The 12,595-nt window shown below is 32.9% G+C and overlaps 1 protein-coding gene across 3 annotated transcripts in view; it reads left to right on the top strand.

The window, feature by feature from the left end:
• Positions 1–12,595, top strand: part of LOC132714669 (uncharacterized) — a 51,822-nt gene that overhangs the window by 12,302 nt on the left and 26,925 nt on the right. The window contains exon 1 of one of the 3 annotated variants that reach the window (XM_060697579.1): positions 2,927–3,044. The exons of the other annotated variants lie outside the window; for them this stretch is intronic. The gene's annotated coding sequence lies outside the window, so the exon portion shown is untranslated. Of the gene's footprint in view, positions 1–2,926; positions 3,045–12,595 lie in introns of those variants that run through there. 3 annotated transcript variants of the gene reach the window in all.

The following is a 12,595-nucleotide window of genomic DNA, read 5'->3' as shown; positions in this document are numbered from 1 at the left end:
ATAATTCTGTCAAAATACTTGATAGAGTTACCTCCTCCTATTTACAGGTTGGGGTCATGCTGGTGAACAAGTGTGCAAAGTTTCAAAGCCATATGTCAATGGACTTTGAAAATATTTGAACTATTACAAAAACTTTAACGTAAATTCTAAGTCGAAAAAGGGGCATAATTCTGTCAAAATGCTTGATAGAGTTACCTCCTCCTGTCTACAGGTTGGGGTCATGATGGTGAACAAGTGTGCAAAGTTTCAAAGCCATATGTCAATGGACTTTGAAAATATTTGAACTATTACAAAAACTTTAACATAAGTGGTTACGCCGACGCCGACGCCGACGCTCGGGTGACTGCAATAGCTCTACTTATTCTTATCGAATAGTCGAGCTAAAAAGGGGCATAATTCTGTCAAAATGCTTGATAGAGTTACCTCCTCCTGTCTACAGGTTGGGGATATAATGGTGAACAAGTGTGCAAAGTTTCAAAGCCACATGTCAATGGACTTTGAAATATTTGAACTATTACAAAAACTTTAACGTAAATTCTAAGTCGAAAAAGGGGCATAATTCTGTCAAAATGCTTGATAGAGTTACCTCCTCCTGTCTACAGGTTGAGGTCATGATGGTGAACAAGTGTGCAAAGTTTCAAAGCCATATGTCAATGGACTTTGAAAATATTTTAACTATTACAAAAACTTTAACATAAGTGGTTACGCCGACGCCGACGCTCGGGTGACTACAATAGCTCTACTTATTCTTATCGAATAGTCGAGCGAAAAAACACCTTTTTATCAAAGGGCCATAACTCGGCCAAAAATCATTCAACCAGAAAACCTGTGCAATATGCGCAAGGACTTGAGCTACAGATCAATCCTGTAAAGTTTCATTGAAATTGCATTAGTGGTATAAGAGAAGTAGTCCGGACAAACTTTAAAAATAAAAATTATTAAAGGGCCATAAATCTTACAAAAATCATTGAACCGGAGAATGCTGACAATATGCACAACAAGACTTGGTACTGATCATTCCTGTAAAGTTTTGATGAAATTGCACCAGTAGTTTATGAGGAGTAATCCGGACAAGCTTTTGTGTATCTGGCAACACACAGAAAAAAAACACCTTTTTATCAATGGGCCATAACTCGGCCAAAAATCATTCAACCGGAAAACCCGTGCAATATGCGCAAGGACTTGAGCTACAGATCAATCCTGTAAAGTTTCATTGAAATTGCATTAGTGGTATAAGAGAAGTAGTCCGAACAAACTTTAAAAATAAAAATTATTAAAGGGCCATAACTCTTACAAAAATCATTGAACCGGAAAATGCTGACAATATGCACAACTAGACTTGGTACTGATCATTCCTGTAAAGTTTGGATGAAATTGCACCAGTAGTTTATGAGGAGTAGTCCGGACAAGTTTTGTGACGGACGGACTGACAGACAGACAGACGATAAGACAGACGACGGAGAAGTGATCCCTATATGTCGCCACTACTCCGTAGAGGCGACACAAAAATCAATGAACCCCAGGGCGAGACCAGTTTTAACCGAAGGGCCCTTATTTGAACAAATTTGGCAGACTTGGTAGACTACCATTCGAAGATGTTTCCTGCTTTATATCTTAGCTCTAGCTCTTTGGGTTTTTAAAAGAAGATTTTTTTTATTTTTTACTATATACACAATAACCCCTGGCCAATTTTTACCCCAGGTTTTTTTTTTAACAAACTTGGTAGACACCTACTAGAAGATGTTTCATGCTAAATATCTAAGCTCTAGCTATTTGAGTTTTTTAAAAGAAGAATTTTTAAATTTTTACTTTATGCAAATTAGGAAAATAAATGACCCTGAAATAAAGTATAAAAATTAACAAAGGGCAATAACTCCAAAAATAAGAAGTGCAGAGCACCAGTTCTTAATGAGATCTATCATTCTAAGAAGTTTAAGTCCATAGCTTTTATACATTAGGAGAAATGGCCCCGGACAAAAATAAAGAATGAAAATTACCAAAGGGCAATAACTCAAAAATTAAGAAATGCAGAGTACTGGTTCTTGTGCACTGCACTTTGGGTCATTATAAGAAGCATGCATACCAAGTTTAAAGTCAATACGACTTATAATGACCGACTTATGCTCTGGACAAGCTTAAGAGGACACCGACAACAACGCCGCCGACAAAAGTAACCCCTATATGTCGCCTTTTTCAAGGCAACACAATAAAACTCAGTTAATTAGTTAAATTTATTCCTGTTCAGGAAACAGAGAAAATCTTGACTTATATTTAAGACAAAGTGGATTCTCCTAAAAACTAACACAAGAATTTGTTCAAAGAAATACATTTACTACAATAAATTTATATTTCTTCAATTAAGCTTTATCATTTAAATATATATCTTAAAATATTGAGTCATTATGTCTATTTTATATGGTTATATATTGAAAACAAGTGCCTGAAAATATATGGCAAAAAAGAAGGCTTAAAGTTAAATGCTCAATGTGCATGTTTATACCCAAAAGGTTTAAGTGTTTTTCTTCAGATACTGATATACACTTAGAAACTGATTATAGGTTTGTATACTGTCTTGTGTCTAAAATGAAATGATTTATTCAAACTCTTGTCAGGTTTTTGTATCATTTCTAGTGATACAGAATAAAGATTATATATTCAGTAAAAACCCTTCAATACAGAATTTATTAAGACATGTTTTTTTTGAAGAATATTGCATGCAAATTAATGTACAATCAAAATAAATCACCATATTCTAATAAGATATATGACAAATTTTATCAGAAGAGGTATAGCCATATAATTATTTTATATACCTATATATTTTTTTCTTGAAATAAGCAAAAACAAATTTAAACAAGGGAAATAATCAAATTATATTCTATAACAACAGGAAGAGGAAGTGAGTTATTCCCCTACCATATTTTCATTTAAAACCAAAAGAGGAATTTCCAACTTTGTCAAACAGAAATTCAAACATTTTTTTTTTTCAATTATTTTCAAGACATCCTGATCATAATATTATGCTGTCAAATACAACTTTAAAAGTAAAGTTCAAATTTATCTTTAAACACATAATTTTACATTTTAATAAATACATTATTTAAGAAAATATTTGATGCAATATTGATATTATATTATCAATTTAGTTTGTGTTTGATTCAAGAGTCTTCAAAGTCAACTTACAATTTAATATAATGTTAATTTTTAAAAACATAAAAAACACTGAAAATTGATCAAAATTTTAAACTATAATATTGATGTATCAAAGCCTTAAATAATTATTATAAATGTAACTCTCAGGAATGCAAATAAGCTTACAATATTGTAAGGGACATAATTACATTGACTATTAGTAAAGCATTAAAAGTGAGTTATATATCTTTTATAATTGTTTTTCTTTTCTTTTCTTTTTGGAAAAAAACCAGTTTTTTATGAATTTATAGTAGTAAAGTTTTTAGTCAAAACATAGTGGAAGAAAATCCACCATTACAGAAACCTTTTACAAAATAAAATAAAATTTAAAAAATAAATATTCAGAATAACCTGATTCAAATATTTAAGTTTGGAGAATATCAAAAAAAAAATACATGTAGTTAAAATGGAACAAATCTTTACAATACCATTTTATTATTATCATTATTATTATTAATTGATATCTACCTAAAATTTTCACAATATCAATACTTACTTTTCCACATAGGGCAAATAAGAAACAAGTATAAGTATGTGGAAAAATAAATTTAGTGAGTGACTACAACAATTTTTCCTTTTATTTATATATAACAGAATGTCTCAAGATCCTGACTGGAGAGAAAACCTATCCTTGGCGTTGTCAGAGGTTATAGATGACATTGGTGTCAATGAAAGAATGGTGATGAGATGGAGAAGATATTCCATGTTGAGAGAGACTATAAGGAATATCACTAACAGGTTAACTGATACAAACTTTACTGAATATTATCTAGGGAGTCAGAGTGAAGGTACAACTACTATAGGTCTTGATTCAGACGTTGATGTACTATTCTGTGGTCAAGATAACAATATAATACAAGACTTGTCAGAGTGGGAACATGGCAAGAGAAACTATCTCATGATACAGGATGAGAACACTACCCCTGGTTATTGTTTCTTACAAAGGCTCCGACATGATGAACCTCTTCCTGACACTGCCATTCCTAATGAACACTATATAAATGATAGAAGTGGAAGAATATTGTTAAAAAACACAAAATATAATGGTGTCATTCCGGGTGCTGTAGATCATGGACCATCAAAGGCTTTTCAAGGACAACCTGGACTATCTGATAAAGACATTGTGCCAGCTTTACCCTGTAAAGCATGGCCTCAATCAGCATCATGTTGGTTAGATAGACAAGGTATTGGTAGATGGCCAAAACAAGACATGAGAAGATATGCAGCTAGTACTGGGTGTTTTGTTGTTCCAACTGGAAGTAAGGTCAGTCAATATCCTGAACTGGAATGGAGAATATCTACATCATTGGCAGAAAGGTGCCTTTTACTTAATCTAAATATAACACAAATAAGATGCTATGTATTATTGAAAATGATTCTGAAATCCTTCCTTAATCCTCAAGGGGAAATCAACATATCAAGCTTCATGTGTAAAACAGTTCTATTACACTGTATAGAAAACACAGAGTCAAGTATATGGAAAGAGAACAATTTATTTATATGCTTAACATATTGCTTATTAGAATTACATAGCTGTGTACAGAATGACCATTGTTCACATTTCATTATCCGAGAAAACAATTTGATGGCAGGGCAATTTACAGCTGAAAAAAAACATGAACTTTCAAAAAATATAAGTGATTTTTTACAGAATGACAGACAAATGTTACTTAGAATTGATATTGATGATCTTGGCTATAGATTGCAAGTTAAACTGAACATGGTACCACACGGAGCATATTATTATCAATCTTCTCTTGCGATACATGAATTATATATGGCCTTAAAATATTTAAACACAGCACACATTAAAAGCACAAGTCATAATTTTGTTTTAAGACATTTACACACAAAAAACATTAGAGCAACAAAGAATTGTATAGGTAAACTAATTACTTTCAATGTTAATGGTAATAGATTAGAACAGGCTGCAGTCAAGTTTCTAGCACCTTTTATTTTTACCACATATGGATCTCTCCTGGCATCATCTAGTATTAGTGAAAATAATCTATTGTCACCTCAAGCATTTGTTTGGTTATCAGCTGGTTTAAACTCAGATATCTCATCTAGCAGACTTAAATTGGCTTCAGTGTTCTACAGTACAGGAGATATGGAAAAAGCTGAACTAATATTGAGATACACTGAACAACAATATTTTTCTTATCCTGTTCTACCTATCTGTAGATGCTTGAAGAAGCCTGCATCAGCAGTAACAGCAGAACTCAAGAGGGTATGTGGTGAACAAAGTGAGGACTGTATCAAACATATTACAGCCTTTTGTGTCAAATTTATACCAAAAGAGATGAACTGTACTCCTCATGAACTACAATTTGAAATGTTCAGATCTACACAAGATGACATGATACACAGACATCAGTATGCAGACTATTGGATGGACTGGGCTGTAGTTGATTCTCTACCTTACCTATACTTCCTACAATACAAGATCTACAGTCATCTACAAAGGCATCAAGATCAACAACAAGCACTTAATAAACTTATAAGAACCATAGAAACTGATAAAAACCTCAGACATAGAGAAACAGCTCTAAACATTCTAGGACAATGTATAGAACAAGAAAACAGACCTCATGAAGCATTAAAATGCTACTTGCTTTCTCTTCAGCAAAGGGCAAGAAACAATGTAGCAAACATACATATATGCAAACTTCTTTCTGGGGTATTGGCTGGCCAATAAATGTGGTCAAAAGCAGACAGTATTATGACTTGAATTTCTACTGATCAAAATTATAACTCTTGTGTGTATCAAGCTGATGCAAATGTCAATATAATTATAATATAATTTGTGCTTTCATAATGTTTTGGTTACATTTTATTATCACATAATTTGACCAAAACAAAACAAGAATTATCAGTGATCACATGTGTTGCCTCATGATAGCCATAACTCAACCAAAAATTATTAAACCTAAAAACCTGTGTAATATGCACAAGAACTTGAGCTACGGATTAATCCCTTACAGTTTCATATAAATTCTATTAGTGGTATAAGAGGAGTAATCCAGACAAATTTGAAAATTTTAAATCATTAAGGGCCATAAATCTGACAAAACTCAATGAACAGAAACAACAGGGCCATGATGGCCCTGAAATCGCTCACCAGAATATTAAACTCTTTATGATAAGGAACACTTAATTTTGTTATCTATACACAAAAGCAGATATAAATCTAAATCTAAAACTGATATCACAAAGTTCATATTTGTATCTGAAATAGTCCATGTGCATTGCTATTGCTAAAGGAAAACAACAGTTCCAAAAGATTATTATGTACATATGAGAATAATCAATGACCCCCTTGGGTGGGGCCAATTTTATCCCAAGGGCTTTTATTTGAATAAACTTGGTAGACACCCCTAAAAAGATTTTTTCATGCTTAATATATAACCTCTAGCTCTTTAGTATCTTTTAGAAGAAGACTTTTTAAAGTTTTAACTATATACATATAAGGAAAATCATTAACCCCCTTGGGCGGGCTTTTATTCGAACAAACTTGGTAAACACCCACTAGAAGATGTTTATTACTAAATATCTAAGCTCTAGCTCTTTGGTTTTATTTAAAGTAGCTTTTGAAGGTTTTACTATATACATATAAGGAAAATCATTAACCCCCTTGGGCGGGCTTTTATTCGAACAAACTTGGTAAACACCCACTAGAAGATGTTTATTGCTAAATATCTAAGCTCTAGCTCTTTGGTTTTATTTAAAGTAGCTTTGAAAGTTTTTACTATATACATATAAGGAAAACCAATGACCCTTAGGGCCAGGCCAATTTTGACAATAAAACAGTGAAATTATCAGTTTTTATTTCACTGATATATTTCTATAAACCACCGAAAAGCATGTAGTAAAGAATCTTCTTCTCATATGTTTTAAAAGAAAAATGAAAAACTATTTACTTGTTATAATAATTTGAATTATTCTGATGAATACATGTGTCTGTTGATTTTAATGTTTGTTGTTGTTTTTTATATATGTGTTTACATATTTGTAATTTTATTGTTTTTCACCTTGTTTATTGCAAGGCCATATTGTAAATATGACATGACTGTTTTTTAATATTTTACCTTCATGAAATAAAGAATTTATCATTATTATTATTATTATCATTATTATTATTATTATTACTTAAAAAACTGTAAAAACGTCATTCTTTCTTTATTTTGCATTCTTATGACACTTACAATCATTGCTATCACAGTCTCTTAAAAAATCTGATCATGGAAAAAGTAAAATGGAAAGACTTGAATTTGAAAGAACAAGTTAATCTGATAAATAAATGTGAGAGAGAGGTTAAGTTTGACAAGAACCATGTAGTTACCACTTTTTTGGCTAACTTCAAAGAAATAAAAAAGAGATGTCTAACAACACATATGTACAGAACCCCTAAGGTGACATTTTCGACACTTTTTTCCCAGCATTTAATTCATTTTTACGAAATAATAGTTCGTAATTATGAAATATTAATTCCTAAAAACGAAATGTTTTTACGAAATATTAATTTGTTTTTACAATACTCATTTTTCCCCATTGTGAAATACATGTTCCCATCAGCGATGTTTTAATTTTAGAGGCTATTAATCTTTTTTTGACATGTTTCTTTAAAAAGAAACTTGCTATATTATTACTTTCTTTTATCATATACATTAGTAAAACTAAAAGGGGGGCTCCAAATTTTCAATCATCTTATCAATTTCAAAAAGTATATTTCTTTACAAGTTATGTATGGGCACCTTGCGAACATAAAAAACATAATATTTTATTTCAAAACTCAATAACATCAACAATACGATGGATTTGAAGCACAGGACCCAAATTTTAACAAAATTTTCCTATTGCTGTACACTATGGCGGCAAAGATATTGACAGGCGATTATTTTAATTTAAATGTACATAAGTGTTAAGTTGTAAAACTTGGGAAGAAAAAAATCACTATTTATATTGCATTTACATGCCTTATATTTAATCAGGAACTTAGTGTTAAGTCCTTCTTTATAAATATTACCAAAACTCTTTGACACCCTAAAAAAAAATTAATTCGTTTTTATGAAATATCATTTAAGGCCCCTGTGATCTTGACCTAGTGACCCCAAAATCAATTGGGTCATCTACTAGTTATGACCAATCACTATGTGAAATATGAAGAGTTTGTGATAAATAGTTTTCAAGATAATCAGCAGAAACCATGTGGTCTACCGACAGACAAACTGACAGACAGTAAAATGTATGTAAAATATCAGTTGAATGTGTGCAGCTGTTTGGGAAATGATGAAACAAAAACTAAGTATTTCTTATTTTGAGGGATCAAAAATCATCGAACCATGACCAAATTCAAACTTAACCTGCACATTCCTATTGCATATCCATATATTAAATTTGAGTTGAATGTGTAAAACTGTTGGGGAGATAATGAACGGAAACTGAAAATTTCTTATTTTTTCCTAAGTTTAAGAGCAGTAACTCTGCCAAAAATTATCAAACCATGACCAAATTTGAACTTGACCAGTACATTCCTTTGACATATCCATATGTCAAATTTGACTTAAATGTGTACAACTGTTGGGGAAATAATGAACGAAACCTGAATTTTTTTTCAAAGCAAAAGGGGCATTATAAACTCTGACAAAAATCATCAAACCATGACCAAATTAGAACTTGACCTGTGCATACCTTTGACGTATCCATAATTATGTCAAATTTGAGTTGAATGTGTGCAACTGTTAAGGAGATAATGAAAGGAATATGAATTTTTTTTTTCAAAGTGAAAGGGGCATAACTCTGCAAAAAAATCATGACCAAATTCGAACTTGACCTGCACATTCCTTTGACGCATCCATATGTCAAATTTGAGCTGATTGTGTACTACGGTTGGGAGATAATGAACGGAAACTGAAAATTTTATCAAGGGGCATAACTCTGTCAAAAATCATCACACTATGAATAAATTTGAATGTGCACCTGCATTTTCCTATGATTTCCATATGTCAAATTTGAGTTGAATGTGTGCAACCACAACTAAAACTGCCACTGTTATGGCATGAGTTCCCCCGCATACCACTTTGTCAGAATCAACAGTGGCCATTTAGAACTCAAGGACAACCTCCCTGCCAAATCTGAGGTTACTAAGCCAGAGCAATGCTAAGTTATGTATTCTACATGCTTCAAATGTGAAAATGACAAAATCAATGCACTGCCGACAGGCATTCTAAAGCATTTGAGCAGACAAGCTTATAATAGTTTAATCCCTGTGACCTTGACCTTTGACACAGTCACCTAATAATCAAAAGGGGTCATCTAGTAATCATAAACAACCTAATTACTGTAAAACACTTATTTTTCGCGAGAACCTTATTTCGCGAATTTGAGGCAAAATGTCCAAAATAATTATTTCGCGTCAACATGAATTCGTGTCTTCTGAAAAATGTGAAACCGGAAACCCGATGTCATTCAGATATTTTCTGTCCTGTTCGTTCACTTACTTTGCGTCGTTTATTGTGCAAAGACTGCATTTATATCTGTATCGATTTTTCTGATAGCTTGCTAATCTTCTTGTTAAGTGAAACCGTCTGTCTAAAAATATGTCAATAAAGTTTGATAATTTTAAAACGAAGCAGACGACATCTTTAAAAGACGATAATTTCCCAATCATGCAAAGTTTTAAAGTTTCACTGATTAGCCATTCAAAGGCAAGCAGACGAACATCAATTAAACGGAACTGTAATTTGCCTAACCTGTAGTAAATGATTATGTTAAACTGTAGTACAATACAATAGGATACAATAAATAGAAATGTTTCAAACAACTCGAAGGTGCTAACGTATTTGTATCAAATACCAAAACAGTTATTCTGAAAATCGTATTTTCTGTTTTTTGTGAGCAATTTTGTAGACGCATTAATTTGTTTATACTTAATTCTAGTGCAAGTCACAGTTACCTTCCTTGACACAGGTAATATGCAGTGAAGAAGTTTTTTTACCAATTCCTCAATAATACCAAATTGTTACAGGTAAATAGTTCATACTTGTAATCTGTACGATACGTATATGCTGCAACACTATGTTACTAGAACTGGTTTCGATACTTTCCCGCAGATATATATCCATGACTTGTGTATGCATTATCGGATAGTGTTCATTTTCTGACAAGTGTATAGACAAAGTGAAATATTCGCGAGAAATATCAATTCGCGTCTTGGAAACTCGCGAATATTAGCGAAAATAAATTTTTCGCTAATAATAAGTGTTTTACAGTAACCAAATATGAAGACTGTTGACCAAAACATTCTTAAGCAATTGAGCAGACAAGCTTTATTGCGTCAAGGCCACAGTGACCTTATCCTTTGACCCAAAGACTTCAAAATCAATAGGGGTCACCTTATGATCATGACTTACCTCCATGCCAAATATGAAGACTTCTGGTCAAAGGAATCTTAAGTTATTAGGCGGACAAGTTTTTTTTAGTCAAGGCCCCTGTGACCTCAAATTCAAAAGGGGTCATCTATTAATCATGAGAAAAGGAATCTTAAATTATTGGGCGGACAAGCTTTTTGAAGTCCAGGCCCCTGTGACCTTGACCTTTGACCCCAAAATTTAAAGGGATCATCTACTTATCATCACCAATCTAAATACGAAATATGAAGACTGTAGGTCAAAGATGTATTGGGCAGACAAGATTTATGACATCAAGGCACCTGTGACCTTGACCTTTGACCCAGTGACCTCAAAATCAATAGGGATCATCTACTTATGACAACCAATCTTAATACGAAATATGAACCTTGTGGGTCAAAGGAATCTTATGTTATTGGGAGGACAAGTTTTTTGAAGTCAATGCCCCTGTGACCTTGTCCTTTGACCTGGTGACCTTAATATTCATAGGGATCATTCTACTTATCATCACCAATCAAAATGCCAAATATGTAGCTGTGGGTCAAAGGAATCTTCAGTTATTTGGCAGACAAGCTTTATTACATCAAGGCCCTTGTGACCTTGACCTTTGACCCAGTAATCTCAAAATCAATAGGAATTATCTACTAATGATGACCAATCTAAATACCAAATATCAAGACTGTGGGTCAAAGGAATCTGAGGTTATTGGGCGGACAAGCTTTTTGAAGTCAAGGCCCCTGTGACCTTTGACCCCATCACGTCAAAATCAATAGGGATCGTCTACTATTCCTGACCAATCTAAATACCAAATATGAAGACTGTGGGTTAAAGGAATCTTAAGTTATTTTGCGGACAAGGAAAAAACGACTGACAGCCGGAGGGCCGGACAGAAAAGCTGATTCCAGTATACCCCCCTTACAACCTTGTTGTGCGGGGAATAATGAACAGAAACTGATGGTCATGAATAACAGAATTTTCAAATAAAGGAACAGGGTAACACTATATGCCTTAACATTTTATGACTTTTTACTGTTTTTAATCTTTTCAGAGACTTTTACTAAGAAGGTTTTGATTCCCTTTTTAATTTTATTCAATTTCTTTTTCATTGAACTTATACAAAGAATCCCCAGGGATCAAAACCACCTTGCCTGCCAGAGCTTATAGACACAAAGACTCCCAGTTGTTCAAACCCATTCTGTCACCTTAGTTAGTAGGGGTCATATACTTGTTATGACCAATCACAATGTAAGATATGACAACTTTGTGATGAATACTTTTCAAGAAAATCAGCGGAAACCATTTTGTCATTTAAGGCCCCTGTGACCTTGACCTTTGACCTAGTGACCCCAAAATCCATACGGGTCATCTACTAGTTATGATCAATCACTATGTGAAATATGAAGACTTTGTGATAAACAGTTTTCAAGATAATCAGCGGAATCCATGTGGTCTACCGACGGACAGACCGACAGACAGACAGACGAACCGACTCAAGATAACTTTGTCAAAAATTATTTAACCATGGCCAAATTCAAACTTGAACTGCTTATTCCAAAAATGAATGTGTCTATATCAATATGTCAAATTTGAGTCGAATGTGTACAACCATTGGGAAGATAATGAACGAAAACTAAAAATTTCTGATTTTTTTCAAAGTTCAAGAGGGATCACTGTCAGCTATCATCAAACCATGACCAAATTCGAACTTGACCAGCACATTCCTTCAACATATCCATATGTCAAATTTTAGTTGAATGTGTACAACTGTTGGAGAGATAATGCACAGAAACTGAAAATTTCATATTATTTTCAAAGTGAAAGGGGCATAACTCTGCCAAATATCATCAAACCATGACCAAATTTGATGCTGACCTGCACATTCCTTTGACAAAGCCATATATCAAATTTGAGTTGAATGTGTAATACTGTTGAAGAGATTAATGAACGAAAACTGAAAATTTCATATTATTTTCAAACTGAAAGGGGTATAACTC

The sequence above is a fragment of the Ruditapes philippinarum genome, unplaced genomic scaffold (genome assembly GCF_026571515.1).
Source record: "Ruditapes philippinarum isolate M1 unplaced genomic scaffold, ASM2657151v2 ctg8113_1_1_1_1, whole genome shotgun sequence".
Classification (NCBI taxonomy): Eukaryota; Metazoa; Mollusca; class Bivalvia; order Venerida; family Veneridae; genus Ruditapes; species Ruditapes philippinarum.
The sequence above is the reverse complement of the archived record's forward strand: the minus strand, read 5'-3'. Positions and strand labels throughout refer to the sequence as shown.